The sequence below is a fragment of the Haematobia irritans genome, chromosome 5 (assembly GCF_050003625.1).
Source record: "Haematobia irritans isolate KBUSLIRL chromosome 5, ASM5000362v1, whole genome shotgun sequence".
NCBI lineage: Eukaryota > Metazoa > Arthropoda > Insecta > Diptera > Muscidae > Haematobia > Haematobia irritans.
In genome coordinates, this window is record NC_134401.1 from 107,604,851 (window position 1) to 107,628,653 (window position 23,803).

The 23,803-nt window shown below is 33.5% G+C and overlaps 1 protein-coding gene across 3 annotated transcripts in view; it reads left to right on the forward strand.

Moving 5' to 3' along the window:
- The window catches only part of Dg (Dystroglycan), a 765,125-nt gene that overhangs the window by 529,149 nt on the left and 212,173 nt on the right, over positions 1-23,803 (forward strand). The gene's annotated exons all lie outside the window — the stretch shown is intronic.

The window sequence follows — 23,803 nt, forward strand, 5'->3', positions numbered from 1 at the left end:
ACAACAAATGCTAACGATTGTTAATTAAAATTACTTAATATCCAGCCAACCAGTGACAGGTGACACCAAACAAAAAAAAACTCCCCATTTCTCATTTCGTTGAATGAATGACAATGGCTGGGAAGAAATTTTTGGGAATTTCTCTCTCTCCCTTTTCTCTAGGCACACCTGTGAAAGAAAAAATCTTAAATAACCGTTGTTCATTCCGTTAAACCACCCTCTGCAATGCAAGGAACCTTTTATTTCCCTTGTTGTTGACGTTTCTAGCACCCTTTGTATCCTTCAGATTTAGTTATTGAAGAGATCGCTATCATATGTTCCCACACATTTAGCATATACCCAAATTTTTCAATTTTATTTACATACATTGTGTGGTCTGACAGTTTAAAAAAAAAAAATTTAATTTGGGAAAAATAAAATGAACAAGTATATACGGCCGTAAGTTCGGCCAGGCCGAAGCTTATGTACCCTCCATCATGGATTGCGTAGAAACTTCTTCTAAACACTGCCATCCAGAATCGAATTACTTAAGTTGCGGTAACGCTTGCCGATGGCAAGGTATCTTAAAGCCTCCTAACACCATCTTCTAAATTGTATATAAGTCCATACGTGGTATATATTAAAGCAAAACAGATTGATCCAATACGTATATAATTCAGTTGCCAAAGTAGACATAAAATTTTGACAAAATTTTCTACAGAAATAAAATTTTAACAAAATTTTCTATCGAAATAAAATTTTCACAAAATTTTCTATAGAAATAAAAATTTTGACAAAATTTTCTATAGAAAGAAAATTTTTTCAAAAATTTCTACAGAAATAAAATTTTAACAAAATTTTCTATAGAAATAAACTTTTGACAAAATATTCTATAGGAATGAAATCTTGGTAGATTATTTTTGGCTCGAGTGGCAACCATGATTATGAACCGAATAAAATTTGAACAAAATTTTCTATAGAAATAAAATTTTGACAAAATTTTCTATAGAAATAAAATTTTGACAATGATGAAAATTTTATTATGAACCGAATAAAATTTTAACAAAATTTTCTCTAGAAATAAAATTTTGACAAAATTTTCGATAGAAATAAAATTTTGACAAAATTTTCTATATAAATAAAATTTTGGTAGATTATTTTTGGCTCTAGTGGCAACCATGATTATGAACCGATATGGACCAATTTTTGTGTGATTGGACCAATTTTGGTATGGTTGTTAGCGACCATATACTAACACCACGTTCCTAAATTGAACCGGATCGGCTGAATTTTGCTCCTCCAAGAGGCTCCGGAGGTCAAATCTGGAGAACGTTTTATATGGGGGCTATATATAATTATCGACCGATATGGACCAATTCTGGCACGGTTGTTAAAGATCATATACTAACACCATGTTCCGAATTACAACCGGATTGGATGAAATTTGCTTCTCTTGGAGACTTCGCAAGCCAAATCTGGGGATCGGTTTATATGGGGGCTATATATAATTATGAACCGATGTGGACCAATTTTTGCATGGTTGTTAGAGACCATATACCAATATCATGCACCAAATTTCAGGCGGATCGGATGAAATTTGCTTCTCTTTGAGGCTCCGCAACCCAAATCTGGGGATCGGTTTATATGGGCGCTATATATAATTATAGACCGATGTGGACCAATTTTTGCATGGTTGTTAGAGACCATATACCAATGTCATTTACCAAATTTCAAGCGGATCGGATGAAATTTGCCTCTCTTTGAGGCTCCACAAGCCAAATCTGGGGATCGGTTTATATGGGGGCTATATATAATTATGGACCGATGTGGACCAATTTTTGCATGATTGTTAGAGACCATATACCAACACCATGTACCAAATTTCAGCCGGATCGGATGAAATATGCTTCTCTTAGAGGCTCCACAAGCCAAATCTGGGGATCGGTTTATATGGGGGCTATATATAATTATGAACCGATGTGGACCAATTTTTGCATGGTTGTTAGAGACCATATACCAATATCATGTACCAAATTTCAGGCGGATCGGATGAAATTTGCTTCTCTTTGAGGTTCCGCAACCCAAATCTGGGGATCGGTTTATATGGGCGCTATATATAATTATGGACCGATGTGGATCAATTTTTGCGTGGATGTTAGAGACCATATACCAATACCATGTACCAAGTTTCAGCCGGATCGGATGAAATTTTCGTTTCTTAGAGGCTTCGCAAGCCAAATCGGGGGATCGGTTTATATGGGGGCTATATATAATTATGGACCGATGTGGACCAATTTTTGCATGATTGTGAGAGACCATATACCAATACCATGTACCAAATTTCAGCCGGATCGGATGCAATTTGCTTCTCTTTTAGGCTCCGCAAGCCAAATCTGAGGGTCCCTTTATATGGGGCTATAGGTAAAAGTGGACCGATATGGCCCATTTTCAATACCATCCGACCTACATCGATAACAACTACTTGTGCCAAGTTTCAAGTCGATAGCTTGTTTCGTTCGGAAGTTAGCGTGATTTCAATAGACGGACGGACGGACGGACGGACGGACATGCTTAGATCGACTCAGAATTTCACCACGACCCAGAATATATATACTTTATGGGGTCTTAGAGCAATATTTCGATATGTTACAAACGGAATGACAAAGTTAATATACCCCCATCCTATGATGGAGGGTATAAAAACATTTTTATTATGCATAATTTACTTTCCAAGTGAATAATGAAACGCCAGTCAATTTGTCTATCTCTATCCATATGGTGAATGGTTTATTTGAATGGTTTATTCTAGCACTTAATATATCGACCTCAATTAATGATTATTATAAGCTATTAATTTTGTATCTAAAAGCTTTTATTCTTCATTTGTGCTATGTTGGTGTTTAATATGCCACATATATCACTATGGCCATAGATGGTATTGTGGATGTGATAATTTGTTTGCAACGCCTAGAGCAATAGATGCCAAGAGGTTGTTATTTATGTCATGTCCTTGGAATGCGAGACCCAACAGATGTACTATATTGCAAATGAGTTTTATTTGAAGGAAACCAACGCACTTCACCATATGCTTGGGGGGTATACTAACTTTATCATTCAGTAACGCACTGAAATATTGATTTTAGACCCTATAAAGAAAATATGTATTGGGTCGTGGTGAAATTCTGAAATGACGGTCCGTTCGTTTGTTGAAATCGCGTTCATTTCCGAACTAAGCAAGTTATTTGAATTCCGAAACCTCTTGTAGGAGTAAATTTCATTCGATCCGTTTCAGATTTGGAATGTGTTATCAGCAATAGACATTCTAGCAATCATGCGAAAATTGATCCATATCGATTCATAATTATATATAGCCCCCCATATAAATCGATTCCCAGATGTGAGTTATTGACCCTCCTACACGGATGAAAAAGACAGTTTTTTTACATACTTCGATCTAAAAATTGGTTAGATCTTTGGAGCATAAATTTTTATTTTTAAGTGCAAGCACACAATAAACTAGTATAACATGTTTGGGATACATACATGTTAGAATACACTCACCCACCGTGGTGCAATGGTTAGCATGCCCGCCTTGCATACCCACAACCCTGTGGGTTCAATTTCGACAAAACACCAAAAGTTTTTCAGCGGTAGATTATCCCTCCTCAGTAATGCTAGTGACATTTCTGAAGGTTTCAAAGCTTTTCTAAGTGGTTTCACTGCAATGTGGAACGCCGTTCGTACTCGGCTATAAAAAGGAGGTCCCTTGTCAATGAGCTTAACATAGAATCGGGCAGCACTCAGTGATAAGAGAGAAGTTCACCACTGTGGTATCACAATGGACTGAATAGTCTATGTGAGCCTGAAATATCGGGCTGCCACTATACCTAACTTTATACAACACTCAAATGTTTTACCAAATGTTTTATTAATAAAAAAAAAAACAAGTAAGTAAAGTTTAAAGTCGGGCGGAGGCGACTATATTATACCCTTCACCACTATGTAGACAAACATTTGTGTTACCATCTCAACTAAAGGGTGATACGGTCAAAATTTGGTCAAGGAAAAACGCGTGTAAATCGGTGAAATCGTTTATTTAAAAAATTAAATTAATTTTCTTTTTGAAGTTCAATTAGTATAAAATTCAGGAAAAATATTCAGTTAGGCTTTCGCTTTTCCAAATCCGTATTGCCGGGCCTCACGCTTGACACCTGCCATCAGATTTTGTACAGCCACCTTGTCCACCTTCTTCGCCGCAGAAAGCCAGTTTGCCTTGAACTGCTGCTCGTCCTTAGCAGTTTTTTGGTCTTCTTTAGGTTCCGCTTGACAATAGCCCAGTATTTCTCAATTGGACGGAGCTCTGGCGTGTTGGGAGGGTTCTTGTCCTTGGGAACCACCTGCACGTTGTTGGCTGCGTACCACTCCATGACCTTTTTACCGTAATGGCAAAATTCCAAATCCGGCCAAAACAGTACGGAAGAACCGTGTTTCTTCAGGAAAGGCAGCATACGTTTATTCAAACACTCTTTCACATAAATTTCTTGGTTGACACTCCCGGAAGCTATGGAAATGCTGCTTTTCAAGCCACAGGTACAGATGGCTTGCTAAAACAGATATTTCTTTGCGAACTTTGACAGTTTTATGTGCTTGAAAATATCTGCTACCTTTCCCCTTCCTTTTGCCGTATAAAACTCCTGTCCCGGAAGCTGCTTGTAGTCGGCTTTGACGTAGGTTTCGTCGTCCATTACCACGCAGTCAAACTTCGTCAGCATCGTCGTGTACAGCCTCCGGGATCGCGCTTTGGCCGTCGTATTTTGTTTATCATCGCGATTTTGAGTCACTACCTTCTTGCAAGTCGATAGTCCGGCTCGTTTTTTGGCTCGATGCACGGTTGTAGACGATACACCCAGCTTATTTGCGGCATCTCGGAGAGAGAGGTTAGGGTTTCGCTTGAAACTACCGGCAACTCTCTTTGTCGTCTCAGCGGCTTCCGGTTTTCGATTTCCTCCCGATCCAGACTTCCTGGCTGTCGACAAACGTTCCCCAAACACTTTAATTACATTTGTAACGGTTGATTTGGCAACTTTTAGCGATTTTGCCAGCTTTGCGTGCGAGTAGCTCGGATTTTCGCGATGCGCGAGCAAAATTTTGATATGCTGCTCTTCTTGCTTGGACGGCATTTTGACAACTGATGAAGAGTGAATTCCAAAATCAAAATAAGAGCAACATTCTACACACACACACCTTCAAAATGAGGGGTGTTCAGGTTTTTTAAATGCAAAATTAAAAGAAATACGTCAAGTTTATATTGACCAAATTTTGACCGTATCACCCTTTATGCTTGGGGGGTATACTAACTTTGTCATTCAGTAACGCATTGAAATATTGATTTTAGGCCCCATAAAGAAAATATGTATTGGGTCGTGGTGAAATTCTGAAACGACGGTCCGTTCGTTTGTTGAAATCAAGCTCATTTCCGAACTAAGCAAGTTTTTTGAATTTCGAAGCCTCTTAGAGGAGCATATTTCATTCGATCCGGTTGAGATTTGGAAGGTGTTAACAGTATATACATTCTAGCAATCATGCGAAAATTGATCCATATCGATTCATACTTACATATAGCCCCCACACTCTTAGAAAAATATGTTTTTCATATGTTCCGATATAAACAAAGTGTGTTTCGGGCACAATTTTAAAACACAATATATTTAAGTGCAAACATGTAATGTTCCTAAACTAACACTAAATGTTTGGGACATCTATGTTAATATGTTAGAATATATTATGTTTGGGGCATAAATGTTTCATAAAAATCATATGTGTGAATGCAAACATATATAAATTTACAAATTTCGACTAAACATACATATGTTGTGATATTGTATTCAAAGCGACAGAGAGAGTATAGAGAAAGAAATAGAGATGGAAACCGGGAGAGTTGACGAAAGATAACAACATAACACAGCGAAAGAATCAAAAGAGAACAATTTCTGTGAAACCGCTGGTATGTTGTTTCGGAAAACTGTTTTATGATAAGGCCAAAAATTTGATATGCTTAAGTCTAAATATTATTTAATTTGAATAAAGAGAATAGACATTCGGAACCAAGAGAATAGACATTTGAAAAACAAACAGCATAACCCAGCGGCGTAAATCGAGAGCACTTTCGATTTAAAGCATTCACGGAGCCCTTATTTTAGAGGCAATACTCATACGATTAGGTCTTATAAAATAATCCCTTCTCTTCCTTCTTTACAAAAAAAAGTTGATACTCATTCATCATTCATTGCAAAAAACAGGCCTTAAAAAAGGTCTTTATTTACTAAGATCGCTATTCCTTTTCTCATAACATACTTGTCATGGTCTTTTGAAATGGCTTATCTGGGACATGTGTTTAAAGACAGATTTTAAAGAACTCCTAATAGGCCTTGTTTGGTATTGTGAATTACAATGTGTTTTTGCAACGAGGCAAAATAAAACGATTTTTAAAAAGCAACTCATATTCTCATAGCAAGCTCTTATAATTTACGAGACCTTTGAAAAGCCCTTATGCCGTAAGCCAATTTATAAGTTTTTCGACAACGTTATACCACAAACATTATAACGGCTTTAAAAAAAAGACATGTTCTCATATGCGCACTTCTTTAATCTAAGAGACCTTTGATAAGCCCTTATGCCGTAAGTTTATAAGTAACCGAAAGTTAAGAATAAAAATAATTTTGCACAATTTAAAGCAACACGTGTTTCTTCATTCGGGTTTGTGATTTCGTTTGAGCAAGTCGAGGTATTTGTTTTTATACCCTCCATCATAGGATAGGGGTATATTAACTTTGTCATTCCGTTTGTAACACATCGAAATATTGCTCTAAGACCCCATAAAGTATATATATTCTGGGTCGTGGTGAAATTCTGAGTCGATATAAGCATGTCCGTCCGTCCGTCCGTCTGTTGAAATCACGCTAACTTCCGAACGAAACAAGCTATCGACTTGAAACTTGGCACAAGTAGTCGCTATCGATGTAGGTCGGATGGTATTGAAAATGGGCCATATCGGTCCACTTTTACGTATAGCCCCCATATAAAGGGACCCTCAGATTTGGCTTGTGGAGCCTCTAACAGAAGCATATTTCATCCGATCCGGCTGAAATTTGGTACATGGTGTTGGTATATGGCCTCTAACAACCGTGCAAAAATTGGTCCATATCGGTCCATAATTATATATAGCCCCCATATAAACCTATCCCCAGATTTGGCTTGTGGAGCCTCTAAGAGAAGCATATTTGATCCGATCCGGCTGAAATTTGGTACATGGTGTTAGTATATGGTCTCTAACAATCATGCAAAAATTGGTCGACATCGGTCTATAATTATATATAGCCCCCATATAAACCGATCGCCAGATTTGGCTTGCGGAGCCTCAAAGAGAAGCAAATTTCATGCGATCCGGCTGAAATTTGGTACATGATGTTGGTATATGGTCTCTAACAACCATGCAAAAATTGGTCCACATCGGTCCATAATTATATATAGCCCCCATATAAACCGATCCCCAGATTTGGTTTGTGGAGCCTCTAAGAGAAGCATATTTCATCCGATCGGGCTGAAATTTGGTAGAGGGTGTTGGTATATGGTCTCCAGCAACCATGCAAAAATTGGTCCATATCGGTCCTTAATTATATATAGCCCCCATATAAACCGATCCCCAGATTTGGCTTGTGGAGCCTCTAAGTGAAGCATATTTCATCCGATCCGGCTGAAATTTGGTACATGGTGTTGGTATATGGTCTCTAACAATCATGCAAAAATTGGTCCACATCGGTCCATAATTATATATAGCCCCCATACAAACCGATCTCCAGATTTGGCTTGCGAAGCCTCAAAGAGAAGCAAATTGCATCCGATCCGGCTGACATTTGGTACATGGTATTGGTATATGGTCTCTAGCAACCGTGCAGAAATTGGTCCACATCGGTCCATAATTATATATAGCTCACATATAAACCGATCCCCAGATTTGGGTTGCGGAGCCTCTAAGAGAAGCAAATTTCATCCGATCCGGCTGAAATTTGGTACATGGTATTGGTATATGGTCTCTAGAAACCGTGCAAAAATTGGTCCATATCGGTCCATAATTATATATAGCCCCCATATAAAACGTTCTCCAGATTTGACCTCCGGAGCCTCTTGGAGGAGCAAAATTCATCCGATCCGGTTCAAATTAGGAACGTGGTGTTAGTATATGGTCGCTAACAACCATACCAAAATTGATCCAGTCACACAAAAATTGGTCCATATCGGTTCATAATCGTGGTTGCCACTAGATCCAAAAATAATCTACCAAAATTTTATTTCTATAGAAAATTTTGTCAAAATTTTATTTCTAGAAAAAATTTTGTTAAAATTTTATTCGGTTCATAATAAAATTTTCATCATTGTCAAAATTTTGTTTCTATAGAAAATTTTGTTCAAATTTTATTCGGTTCATAATCATGGTTGCCACTCGAGCCAAAAATAATCTACCAAGATTTTATTTCTATAGAAAATTTTGTCAAAAATTTATTTCTATAGAAAATTTTGTTAAAATTTTTTTTCTGTAAACATTTTTGCCAAAATTTTCTTTCTATAGAAAATTTTGCGAAATTTTTTATTTCTATAGAAAATTTTGTGAAATTTTTATTTCTATAGAAAATTTTGTTAAAATTTTATTTCTGTAGAAAATTTTGTCAAAATTTTATGTCTACTTTGTCAAACTGAATTATATACGTATTGGATCGATCTTTTTTGATTTAATATATACCACGTATGGACTTACATACAATTTAGAAGATGGTGTTAGGAGGTTTTAAGATACCTTGCCATCGGCAAGCGTTACCGCAACTTAAGTAATTCGATTGTGGATGGCAGTGTTTAGAAGAAGTTTCTACGCAATCCATGATGGAGGGTACATAAGCTTCGGCCTGGCCGAACTTACGGCCGTATATACTTGTTTATTTTAAGTAGCTGAAGTGTCAAATATGCGGTAAGTATATATTTTTTGACGAATATTATACTATATTGAATTACATTATAATAATAATTTTATAATAATTTTACTTATTTATTTAGCGGCAACTTCTACCATGAAAGCCAATGATCTGTTCAATATGTGGAAATCAGTCGTCCAATACGAAATCAGTTCCTATGAAGAAGGTGATTTATTTTATATAGTACAATTTTATATAGTACAAAATAAAATAAAAAGAATTCTGCACAAATTTTGGGTTTCTTGTTTACAAATGAAATTTGGAGTAGGTCCTTTATAAAGTATGTAAACAAGGCATTTTAAACAGCCTTCATAAAAAGGCATTAAATTGGCATTATTTTAAACTCCTATTAAGAGGCCTCTATTTATATATGCTTCATAAAACCTTTTGATGTATACATTATAAAAGGCCTTATATTATCACACATTATAAAGAACGTATTTGAGGCAATTCCTAAAAGGCCTTAAAATAATGACCTTATATTAGCCCTTATGCTGTAAGTTGAAGTCGGAGCCCTTAGTCGGCTATGACACCCTGTGTAAAAATACAATGAATATGTAATGGGAAGTCAATGCCTTGTGTCTGCAAATAAATGCCTTTTAAAAGGCCTTATGAAGAGCGATTTCCGCCGCTGGGAAGTTTTCGCCTTGAGAGCAGCATTTTATGTATGTGTGGACATGTGTTTTGTTTATCATTTTGGCATTATGGCCACAATTTTTTTCTTGGTTCGTTAAAAGAAATCAGGGGTCTTCATAAAAATAACGAAAGGGCACTATACTCTTTTTAGAGTTGGGACAGTAAAATGAAATAAGGAGGAAATAGTGAAAAATTACACAGTAAAATGTATAAAAACAAAGTTTAGTTCCTCTTTATTAATAAGTAGTCCACGAGGAGTTGACGGACACCATCAAATATAAAAGCGGGCATTAAGTTCGAGTTTTGCAGCTAAAACAATTTAAAAAGTTTATTTTCTTTAAAATGAATTATTAAAGAAAAATAAAAGGCATTTTAGACCGATGGTGTTAAATGCTAGTAAAAAACTGTTCACGCCTAAATAAATTTATGTTTATATTATAAAATTATTTATGTATGTTTATACTCGACTCCACGTTCTTCTTTTGTTAGTTTTTGAATTCCTTCCAAATTTTAAAGTTTTTTACCAAAAACAGTTTTTTGTTACAAAATTGTTATTTCTGCAATAAAAAATAATATTTTATCCAAAAATCAGTCAATTTCGTTTATATCAAGCACTGTTAATGACTATAAATCTTTAATAACCCACATTTCGAAGTTTCATTATAAAAATTTAATATAATATAAATATAAATATAAATGTGTAAATTAAAAAAAAAAAAAAAAAAAAAAAAAGTGGTCGGTCGGAGCAGGGATTGAACCCACGACCCTTTGCATGCAAGGCAGACATGCTAACCACTGTTCCACGTGGCAAACAAATGTATGTTTCTGTTAAATAATGTTATGTTTGCATGGGCTCGTGGGCGCTGCAAACTATGCTATATAAATGTAACTTATAACGATAATTATCTGCTGGTGACCATGACAGCTACGTAGCCCAGTGGATAGTGTGTTGGCTTACAAACTGTATGATATTCGGTTCGATTCTCCGTGCAGGCGAAAGGTAAAATTTAAAAAATTTATAAAAGTGAATAATTTCTCCAACATTATTTGTATTACAGAAAAAGGTGCCAAGAATTAAAATATTTCGTGGAAGTGAAAATAACGAGTATGTTAGGGAATGAGCACAATCGTCTGTGGGAAAAATTATTCCAAGCATATAATATTTTTGGGCTCAAAATGTTTCCAAACATATAATATGTTCACATAAAACAAACATATTAATGTTTCGGCAGTATCTAATAATATATGTGCTTCCTGCAAAATATGTTTGAAACATATGTTAAAGAAGCGATTTTTTTTTTGAGGGTGCATATAAATCGATTCCCAGATGTGAGTTATTGACCCTCCTGCACGTACGAAAAAGAAAGTTTTCGTATACTTCGATCTAAAAATTGGTTAGATCTTTGGAACTTAAAGTTTTATTTTTAAGTGCTAGCACACAATGTTCATAAACTAGTATAACATGTTTGGGATATATGTTAGAATACACTCACCCACCGTGGTGCAATGGTTAGCATGCCCGCTTTGCATACCCACAACCCTGTGGGTTCAGTTTCGACAAAACACCAAAAAGTTTTTCAGCGGTGGATTATCCCACCTCAGTAATGCTGGTGACATTTCTGAGGGTTTCAAAGCTTCTCTAAGTGGTTTCACTGCAATGTGGAACGCCGTTCGTACTCGGCTATAAAAAGGAGGTCCCTTGTCAATGAGCTTAACATAGAATCGGGCAGCACTCAGTGATAAGAGAGAAGTTCACCACTGTGGTATCACAATGGACTGAATAGTCTATGCAGTGTTGCCAGGTTAGGGGTTTTCCCCCGAAATTTAGGGTTTTTTTTCACGTTTAGGGGGATTTTTAGGGGTAAAATTTATTTGGGGGGGTGTTTGGGGGTAAAAAATTGGCTCCATGAAATAAGCCCCCAAGAAATAAGGCCCCAAAACGGAAATGAAACAAAGCCCCAAACCTTTATATTGAAAACAAAAACAACGTAATTTGGGGTATTGTTTCGTTTTTTTGGGGTGTTGTTTCATTATGAAAAAACACCGTAATTCATTGATGAAGGAAAACCCCAACGATTTCTTTGTGGGGCATTATTTCATTTTGTTAAAACTAACAACTTTTTTAAAAGCGTAGACTGGTACCGTTACAACTACCGTGTATTTAAATGAATGCTTGCCATTGTAAACATTGATTGACTATTCAGTTTCATTCTAAACGTCGCGTAGTAAACAAATACTCAATATGAATTACGAAATATTCCCGGGAAAAAGAAGTGGAAGTGAACTCCTTTACGTATTTGAGGAAAAAATGATTTATCGCAAGAAATCATTTTAGAAAGGTGTAACTAAATATGAGTGTAGACCAGCGTTGCCAGAATTGTTTCACCAAAAACCGCTAGATTTGCCCAAAAAAATAGCCAAAAAAAGCTACAAAATGCTAAAAAATAGCTAGAAAAAAAGCTAAATTTTGTTTGTATCAAAAGTCACATTTTTGATTGAAATTTAACAAACTTAAAGGCTTTATTTCACTTACAATGCATATTATTTTCATTTTAATTTCACTTCTGTGAGACTGTAACAATATCTAAGGCATTTAGCTCTGTTTGCGTATTCGATACATTTTGATTACTATCACAAATTTTTTACTGGAAGTCCTTCGTTTTGTAGGAGCTACCTTCCCAACACCTCTATTTTATTTACTTGTTATTTTAAAATATTAAATGATCTAAGCATGCTTTGGATTTGGTAAAAAAATGATTTGTCATTTTTTTAAATAAAATTTTAGTTTGGTTTTGAAATTGTGAAAAATTCGAAATACATTACTTTTATTTAAATTGTAGAAAATACCTATAGTTTACATTTCCCAGTAAAAACATTTTCCTTTTCTTCATGAGCTATCAAAGTGCTTTAAAAACGTGCTAACGCCATCTGAAATTTCCAAATTCAGACTCGACTTCAAGTAGAAATTATTGTATATATATGTTTTTAAAATAAAGTGTTGAAAAACATCTTCTCTTGTTGAACGCTATTTTGGTTTGTGGTTAAGATGCAAAAACTCCTCACATTTAAAGACTATTTCATTAATTCTTCCTTCTTTCATGAAAACATACCCATTTTTAAGTTGAATCACTTAATTATAAGGACAAAACGACTTTATCGTCTTTTGGACAAGGAAAACAGTTTATATAAAAGAAATTCACAAATGCTATTATAACCAAAATTCGCGTTCGTATTTTTTCAGTGCACAAAGCTATTCACATCTATTTTAATTTAGTAATATCGTAATAACTTTAGAATATTATAATAACATAAAAAGGATAAACGAGTCAAATGATAATATTCCCAATAATTTACTGACAGTTTATCTAACAAATTTGTATGGTAATAGTAGATTTAAAGTTTACGATAACTTTTATGTATATAATGAAAAAACTACAAGAATTTGCTACAAGAATGCCCGCATAATGGCTGGACTCATTATTAATGTTTCAACTGAGCTTTGAAATATGTGGAAACCCTTATACTTGCAGCAAGGCTTAGATAAAAACGCCGATTTATCCATATTTCAATAGAAACATGTCGAAAATAAAAAAGCCAAAAATAGCTAAAAGGGTCATGAAAAAAAAGCCAGAAAAAAAGCTAAAAGCTAAATGCATTTTTTTCCCGCTAAACGTCTTCAAAAAAAGCCAAATCTAGCGGGAAAAAAGCTAAATTGGCAACGCTGGTGTAGACAAAAAGAGTGTAAATCTAGAATTAATGTAACGTCCGATGGAAACTGTGTCCGTGCACAAAAATTTGTGGAACATAACCACGATGACGAAGAAAAGTATTATAAAGAATTGAAGGCACTAAATAAAATAAAAGCAGATTGCCTAGATAGTGCTCAGACACTGGGAAAAGAAATGACAGCAATGAGTAGCATAAGATCTTGTTTTCAAAAAACTTACGATAGGTAAGAAATGTAGAATAATTATATTAAAGCAATATGTTTTTTATTAATATATTAAATAGTTTTCAAGATGATACCAAAAATATTGCATTCTCCAAAATCAAAAGAGGGTTGCAATATATAGTCAGTAAGCACTTTGTAACCTCTCCGAAGACAGCTCTACAAGTTATTGAGGCTTTTAATTTAGAAAATGTGTGGACATCATTTGGAATAACAAAAGATGAGGCAATGCCCAGGCCTTTTTACACAGCATGTATTATGGAAGAAAAATATTCGTTTTGTTTGTTTTCATAGCTGAAAACCATAGAATTAATTAAGGAGAATATTCCACCGAAGCAAAGGACCTTTCTAATTGATGCAACATTTAAAATTGTTCCAAAAGGATGTTTCAAACAATTGCTTGTTATATATATTGAATATTTCGAAGAAGTAAGTTAATATACACTTAAATATTCATTCAAATTATTAACCAATTATTTTAGATTTTTCCAATATTTTTTGTTCTTATGGATAGAAAAACAAAACAAATATACGAAGATCTCTTTCGCTACATCAAGGACAATATTTTCGACATGGATCCTTCTATTATTGTGACTGATTACGAAGAATCTACACCCAGAGAAATGATTGGTTGGAATTCGATTACGACAACAAATTGATAGTGGGGAAGCACAATGTTTAATTGTGTGGACTAATTGTTGGTCATTTCTCTTCTTTTATGGTTTACATAACCAATACAAAAGCAGTGTAACCAAAAGTTGGTACACACGACCAAATATTGGTGGTTATCTACATATGGAAGCAAGCAAACTTTCCGATTTATTCCTGCCTGTTGTGATAACTGATTTGTTTTATCAATGTGTCATCAAAACCAACTGGAAGTCCGTCTAACAAATAAGTTGGTTGTGTTAACAGATTTGATAGTTATAAAGGATTTTTTTTTGCTTTGGACTACGTATATATGACAACAAATACATAATTGTTTTTGTCTCATTAATTATAGAAAACTATAAAATTCAAATTTTTAATGACAATAAAATTTTACATAACATTGTGCCCAACAAGGATTGTTGTGATTTATATACATACATATATTATTTTTAATTCGGTAGCTGTATTCTTAAGAGTAAGTGAAACATCAAATAACATTAATATCACTCACTCATTTTTCTAATTTTCATGCAAGTTCAAGAAATATTACGTCTTCGTAAGTTGTGAAAGGTTTAAACATAGATTGTCTGTCTCATTATCGAACTCAACATGAACCATGGGAGAGAGTCGAACTAATTGAGCGTGATCGAACTAACAAATGTAGTACATGAATGAGTGTATAAGCGGCAGTGGGTCACTTTCAAGCTCTTCATTTCCTGTAGAACTATGTTGTTATTTTAGATACATTGGAATTGCTTCATCGACTCCAATGTAATGCCATATATAATCATGTAAGGCGCGCATTTTAAACAAAGTTCAGCATTTGATAAATGACTAAATATTTTAATTTTAGACAATCAATCTGTTTGAAGTGGATGAAGAACTTTGTCCGCTTTTCAAGCGATGGTTTTTGCTGGCATCATAGTGCTCAATATCTAAAGATCTTAAATTAGACAACGCCACAGGTAAATCCAAGCCAACTTGGACTTCAAAGCAAAAATTATAAAGTTTAATCTTTCTTCCAGAATTTAAAAAAAGCATATTTTGCAGCCCGAACAAGTTTTATGAATTCCGAGATGACAGGTTTAGAGCCATTCAGGCCTCAATGTGCGTGAAAATGTTCCAATAATTAATACAAAAATATTAGTATATAATAAAATTAAAAAAAAAAAAACTAAAATGAATTCAATGGTTGGTATCTTTAATTTTATATGCATTGGTTGTCAGAAAAAAACAGTTAGTTGCTTTAACAAACGAATGAAATCTTATTGGTTGTGAATGCCAATTAGACTGCTAATGTGCCCAAATTTTAGTTATTCAAACATTTTATCTACAGTTGGGACAGACAACAATTGGTTGCTTTAACAAATTTTGTCGGTTATATTCTGATAGTAGATGGGACCAAATAATTTGGTTGGCACAACAAATTTGTTTTCTGTGTGTATGAGGCAAGCAATACAAATAGTTTTTCGAAAAACACAAAATGTTGGTTGCTGGTACGTATGAAATATTTTGTTTTTATATTCTAAATGTGAGAAGAATTAAAAAAAGATTTAGATTGTTCTCAAATGTAAAAACGAAACTCGTGTGGATTTTTTGAAGTCTTTACATTCGAGCACAATCTAAATTTTTGTTTAATTTGAATTTAATATAATCGAAACTACAGCACATAAAAAAATTGCGAAGTAAAATAACAATTTGGTAGAGGTTTTAAAAGAATTACGAAAAAATAGATTGTGCTCGAATGGAAAGGTTGAAAAAAATTCGCGCGAATTTTGTGAAACCTTTACATTTGAACAAAATCATAACAATTCCGCAATTCCGCTCATGTATTATAATTTTCGGTTAAATTTAAAAAGTGAACATAACTAATGCAATACAAATAAAAATAAACAACATCATTTATTCGAGTGCTAACAAAACTGTTCATTTAGGTTCCATTTTTGCCAAGCTGTTAGGCGTAACATGAGAAGCAGAAAGGCATTAGTTAAGTATATACGATCTTCGAAAGAAGCGTCTGCAGCTTATTATAAACTAATGGATCTTCCCTTACTCCCCCCTGGTTTAATAAAAGGAGCGTTTTCTGCAATCAGGTCCAAAATAATGTTAATGGACAGCCAATGTGTCTTTGCGCCATTTATAAACTACTTCCAAAGACAATGGATACAAAAAGTAAGTTGGGATGTGAAATTAAGCTGCCATATGTGACATGAATCTAATGAATGTAAAATATTTTCTAGATTGGTTGTAATTCTTTCTCAGTTTATAAACAAAAAACACGAACAACATCAGATGTAGAAGCATATAATGGAGTACTAGGACGTTTAGCAGATAAGAATGGAAATTTTTTTAAGTTTGTTGCCATAATTCGTAATGAGGAATTTTTCAAATGCCGCCATTTTTCAATGCTCTCTGAAAGCGGTGGCTCGTTGTGCAAACGAAAGAAGAGACAGGATGCTGATAAGTCTTCCAAAATTGAGAAAGCAATCCGGCTTTTGGAAAATGGGGATATATCTGTTAACGATTTTCTTTCCCGAATGGTGTATGAACCTAACAAAATATGCGTAAAATTGATACCAGAGGAAAACATATTCGAGGAAGAAGAGTATTCCGATTGTGAAAACTCGGAAGACGACAACCAAGAAGTGACTTCTAGCACTTTAAACGACAGCGATTGCGTGATCTGCGTCAACAAACCTTCAAACATTGTTATGCTACCTTGTAGACATATGAAAATTTGTTCGGAGTGCAATTTAAAGTTAATGGCGGATGCATTATCAAAAGCTTTAAACAATTACAAGTGTCCTTGCTGCCGCCAACCCGTTGAAGATACCATGGAAGTTTTTACTTGAAACTTATTACTCTCATACAATTATTAAATTGGATTTTTCAAAGAGAATTTTTTTATTTATACAAAATATAATATTATATTGAAATATTTATTAAATTCATGAATAAATTTATTTTTTTCTCTATAACAGCAATAAATATTACTTTATAAAATGAAATAAGTCCCTATGGGGCCCAATTTCATAAAATTTTGGGCTTTATTTCATTCTTGTGGGGTTTTATTGCATATTCGAAATGAGGCTTTATTTCCTTATGAACTAAATCCCCAAAATTTGGGGCATTATTTCATTTCCAGTTTGGGGCCTTTTTTCTTGGGGGCTTATTTCATGGAGCCTAAAAAATTATTTCAGACCTTATAAAGTGGAGCAATTCTCAAGCAAATTCGGAACAATTCTAGCATGAGTTATGAGAAAAAAGATGCGGAAAGTCAACAAGAAGATCCTAAATACAAACAAGTATCCAATAGCATTATTTTCGTTATCTTTTTTAAACTCTTCTGTTGAAAGGACATTTTTAATATTTGACTAAATTAAAAAGAATCGTATTTCAACATAGCAGCTGAAAGCTTTTTAAGAGTAAGCCCGCTTTTTAAATTGATATACATATTGTATTATTACATCCATAAAAAAAAATAATTTCCTCAGTTAAAGTATTTTCTTAAATAGCAAATTTTATTTTTTATTTACTTCAAACGAAAACAAATTTTAGCATCAAAAGAAAACTTTGTTTTTCTAAAATTTCGTTTCTCAGGAAAGAACTCTTCTTTCAGGGTATATATTTGTGTTAAATTTAATTTTTAAAGTGTATCACTACAGGATTTTTTTCACGTAATTTTGGGACCACTTTTTATACTTTTATACTCTGCAATTTTTTTTGAAAAAAGCTTAGACCAATTTAGGGGTTTTTTTCTTAAGATTTGGGGGGAAGAATCAAAAATCACCTGGCAACACTGAGTCTATGTGAGCCTGAAATATCGGGCTGCCACTATACCTAACTTTATACAACACTCAAATGTTTTACCAAATGTTTTATTAAGGGCCTGTTCGAAACCGAAACTTTTTACTATGGTGAGATATCAATTTACTATGGTGAATAAATAAAACTACATTTTGTTCATTTTGATATAATCAAAGCATGCCAAGCCTAGTGATGTTGTAAATGTCAAGAATTTTCAACAAATGTCAAATTTCTTACTAGCCCCCTGGGCTAGTGAAATTATACTCACCTCGATTTACGTCAAATTTTTACCAATGCTAGTAAAAAGTTTCGGTTTCGAACAGGCCCTAATTAAAAAAAAAAAACTAGTATATACGGCCGTAAGTTCGGCCAGGCCGAAGCTTATGTATCCTCCACAATGAATTGCGTAGAAACTTCTTCGAAAGACTGTCATCCACAATAAAATTACTTGGGTTGCAGCCGATGGCTAAACTTAAAAATTTTTAACATCATCTTCTAAATTGTAAGTTAGTCCATGTGGGATATATATTAGGTAAAACAAAGACCGATTAAATACGTATATATTCAGTTCTTGACCGGTATATATAGGGAAGAAATAATTACGAACCGATATGAACTTTTGGGCGGTAATTATAGAACCAGAATTGAAATATGGGGGTCGCTTTATATGGGGGCTATATACAATTATGAACACAAGTCTACCAAAAATGGCAGATTTTTTACTGTTTGGTAGATTGGTAGAATTCATGATGTTTTGGAAGATTTTGCACAATATTCCTCTTCAAATAAGAGGTGCTTTATACATTTTCTATAAAAATAAAATTTTGACAAAATATTCTACAGAAATAAAATTCTGACAAAATTTTCTATAGAAATAAAATTTTGACAAAATTTTCTATAGAAATAAAATTTTGACAAAATTTTTTATAGAAATAAAGTTTTGACAAAATTGTCTATAGAAATAAAGTTTTGACAAAATTTTGTATAGAAATTATATTTTGACAAAATTTCGTAAAGACATAAAATGTTGACAAAATTTTCTATAGAAATAAAATTTTGACAAAATTTTCTATGGCAATAAAATTTTGGTAGATTATTTTTGGCTCGAGTGGCAATCGTGATTTTTCTGTGATTGGGGATCGGTTCATTTGGGGGCTATATATAATATAGATCGATATGGACCAATTTTGGCATGGTTGTTATCGGAAATGTACCAAATTTCAAACGGATCGGATGAATTTTGCTCCTTCAAGAGGTTCGGAGGTCAAACATGGGGATCGGTTTATATGGGGACTATATATAATTATGAACCGATATGGACCAATTTTTGCATGGTTGTTAGAGACTATATACCAATTTCAGCCGGTTCGGATAAAATTTGCTTCTATTAGAGGCTCCGCAAGCCAAATCTGGGGATCGGTTTATATGGGGGCTATATATAATTATGGACAGATGTGGACCAATTTTTGCATGGTTGTTACAGACCATATACCAACACCATGTACCAAATTTCAGCCGGATCGGATGAAATTTGCTTCTCTTTGAGGCTCCGCAAGCCAAATCTGGGTATCGGTTTATATGGGGGCTATATATAATTATGGACCGGATTGGACCAATTTTCGCATGATTGTTATAGACCATATACCAACACCATGTACCAAATTTCAGCCAGATCGGATGAAATTTGCCTCTCTTTGAGGCTCCGGAGGTCATATCTTAGGATCGGTTTATATGGGGGCTATATATAATTATGGACCGATGTGGACCAATTTTTCCATGATTGTTATAGACCATATACCAACACCATGTACCAAATTTCAGCCGGATCGGATGAAATTTGCTTCTCTTTGAGGCTCCGCAAGCCAAATCTGGGGATCGGTTTATATGGGGGCTATATATAATTATGGACCGATGTGGACCAATTTTTGCATGGTTATTAGAGACCACATAACAACACCAAGTACCAAATTTCAGCCAGATCGGATGAAATATGGTTCTCCAAGAGGCTCCGCAAGCCAAATCTGGGTATCGGTTTATATGGGGGCTATATATAATTATGGACCGATGTGGACCAATTTTTCCATGATTGTTATAGACCACATACCAACACCATGTACCAAATTTCAGCCGGATCGGATGAAATTTGCTTCTCTTTGAGGCTCCGCAAGCCAAATCTGGGGATCGGTTTATATGGGGGCTATATATAATTATGGACCGATGTGGACCAATTTTTGCATGATTGTTATAGACCATATACCAACACCATGTACCAAATTTCAGCCAGATCGGACGAAATATGCTTCTCTTAGAGGCTCCGTAAGCCAAATTCAACGGCCCGTTTATATGGGGGCTATACGTAAAAGTGAACCGATATGGCCCATTTGCAATACCATCCGACCTACATCAATAACAACTACTTGTGCCAAGTTTCAAGTCGATAGCTTGTTTCGTTCGGAAGTTAGCGTGATGTCAACAGACAAACGGACGGGCGGACATGCTTGGATCGACTGAGAATTCCACCACGACCCAGAATATATATACTTTATGGGGTATTAGAGCAATATTTCGATGCTCGGAATGACAAAGTTAATATACCCCTCATCCTATGGTGGAGGGTATAAAAATTGGTTGAAAGGGAACCCGACCCCCTAACCGACATTTGTTAAGCCGGTCCGTTTTACATCTGCATAACCGTCCTATTTCTGTGTATAAACGAAAAAGCAGTTCTTGTGCCTGACTTCCCCTGACCCTACTTTTTAAAAGAGTTCAAAACTTTTCGAATTTGTTTTCAGATTGAAGTTAACGACTGGTTGACTAAGATAACGAAAATATGCTTCGGGAGGCGCAGCGAAGCGGCCCGGGTTACTCTAGTATTTGTATACAACTTTTTTTTTCTTATTTTTAGTTCACGTCATTAAAGTAAGCAAAAAATTATTCAAAACTGGGCAAAATTTAACTAAAATCAACAAATTTTCATGAACTAAAATAAAGTTAAGTTGGCCTTAGCGCCCTTTTTTTAGTGTAGGAATAAAATTTTTACAAAATTTTCTAAAATAAAATAATAAATCAACTCTTTCGAAGAAACATTTTGTTTTTCTAAAAACATAAAAATTTGACCAAAAAGTACAAAATAAGTTTTTTTATTTGGTAGTTGTTTGCTAAAATGTTCTTAAAATTTTGATTGATTTTTTGTTTGCTCAAGTGGCAACCGTATTCGCTACTCAATTCCATGATGGAGGGTATTTGAGCTTCGATCCGGTCAAACTCATTGCCGTCGTTGCTTATTTTATGGCAGTGTCATCATTACCATCATCAATGCAACCGCATTGAGATTCTGTCATTGGTTTCATGTTGCTCTGGATCTAGTATTCGGTTTTTATTTTCCGTTTTTTGTTTATTCCAGCATATGTCATTGTCATTAATTAAGTTTTCATTCATTGCAGTATTTCTGTTTGTTAGCATTTTAATGTGCAGCTTTTGTTTTATTTTTTTTTCACTTCGATAAATTATTTTGGGTTTTTTTCTATGAAGTTCTGTGGCAATTTGTTGCATTACTCCAGCTCCGAAATGCAGTGTTAAAAATGGGTGGAGTAGAAGGAGGAATAGAAAAGTTACTTTGATGTATAGTTACTATCCATTATTATGCTAAATTCAACGGGTGATATTATGTCATAATTAAGTCAATTTTTCCCCATTTTTTATTATTTCCTTCATCCCATTTCCCCCTTCTTTTTTGTCGAATCATTTAAAGTGTGGAAATGTGGGGTGGCTGTGTTAGTTTTAATTTCAGCTGCAGTTACAACGAGTATCCAGTATGAGTTCGTTATAGTTTTGCATTCTTTTCCCTTCCATTGAAATTAATACCATTTTGTAACACTTGACTTGTTGCTGCTGTTTCTGCTATGCATTGTCATTCCTCATCATCTCATGATATTGTCAGCCAACATTGAATTCAATTTTGCCCCAGAGACAACATTGAACTAACCACTGGGGATAGTAGTGGTAGTTCTTGGTTCATGGAATGATACCAAGAATGAACCATGGTAATTAAGTGGGGGCGAATTTTTAATATCTTCAGCATTATCCCCACAGAAACGGCGGAAAAACATCGATGCCATGGATAGAATAAATGAAAACAATTTGCCGGTCATCCTGTGGTGAAGATGTTATCTCTATTAAGGATGTAAGTAAAATTGTTAACTACTGTTTTCCCTATTTAATCGCAATCGCATTTATTGTTCAATTTGTGGAATGATAACCTAAATTCTTACATGAAGTTAACAGCAATGACTTTGAATAAACCCAAATGAACCATATGGGGTTTTCTATTAAAGGAGGTTTAGATATGTGCAAAGGCACGTGTTACTTGTATAAGATTACGGAAGGACAGTAAATAAATAAGAGGGATCATGACCACGGTTGCCACAGTTGGTAGAATTCTACTAAAATTGGTAAATGTTTTACTGTTTGGTGGATGCTTGATGTTTTGGTAGATTTTGCAATGTATTCCTCTCCAGAATCTTTCTATAGAAATACATTTTTTTACAAAATTTTGTAAAAAAAAAAAATTTGGACAAAATTTTCTATAGAAATAAAATTTTCACAAAATTGACTAAAGAAATGAAATTTTGACAAAATTTTGCACAACAAAAAATTAGAGAAAATTTTCTATAGAAATAAAATTTTCACAAAATGTTTCTATAGAAATAAAATTTGGACAAAATTTTCTATAGAAATAAAATTTTTACAGAATTTACTATAGAAATAAAATTTTGACAAATTTTTACAGAAATAAAATGTTGATAAGATTTTTCTATGGAAATAATTTTTTTTTTTACAAAATTTTGTATAGAAATAAAATTTTGACAAAATTTTCTATAGAAATAAAATTTTAACAAAAATTTTCTATAGAAATAAAATTTGGACAAAATTTTCTATAGAAATAAAATTTTGACAAAATTTACTATAGAAATAAAATTTTGACAGAAATAAAATGTTGACAAAATTTTTCTATAGAAATACAATTTTGACAAAATTTACTATAGAAATAAAATTTTGACAAATTTTTCTACAGAAATAAAATGTTGACAAAATTTTCTACAGAAATAAAATGTTGACAAAATTTTCTATAGAAATAAAATTTTCACAAAAATTTCTATATAAATACAATGTCCACAAATTTTTCTAAAGAAATAAAATGTTGACAAAATTTTTTTATAGAAATAAAATTTTGACAAAATTTTCTATAGAGATAAAATTTGGCCAAATTTTTTATAGAAATAAAATTGTGACAAAATTTTCTATAGAAATAAAAATTTGACAAAATTTTCTATAGAAATAAAATTTTGACAAAAATTTTCTATAGAAATAAATTTTTTACAAAAATTTTCTATAGAAATAAAATTTTGACAAAATTTACTATAGAAATAAAATTTTGACAAATTTTTCTACAGAAATAAAATGTTGACAAAATTTTTCTAAAGAAATACAATTTTGACAAAATTTTCTATAGAAATAAAATTTTGACAAAATTTTCTATAGAAATAAAATTTTGACAAAATTTTCTATAGAAATAAAATTTTAACAAAAATTTTCTATAGAAATAAAATTTTGACAAATTTTTCTACAGAAATAAAATGTTGACAAAATTTTCTATACAAATAAAATTTTCACAAAAATTTCTATATAAATACAATGTCCACAAATTTTTCTACAGAAATAAAATGTTGACAAAATTTTTTTATAGAAATAAAATTTT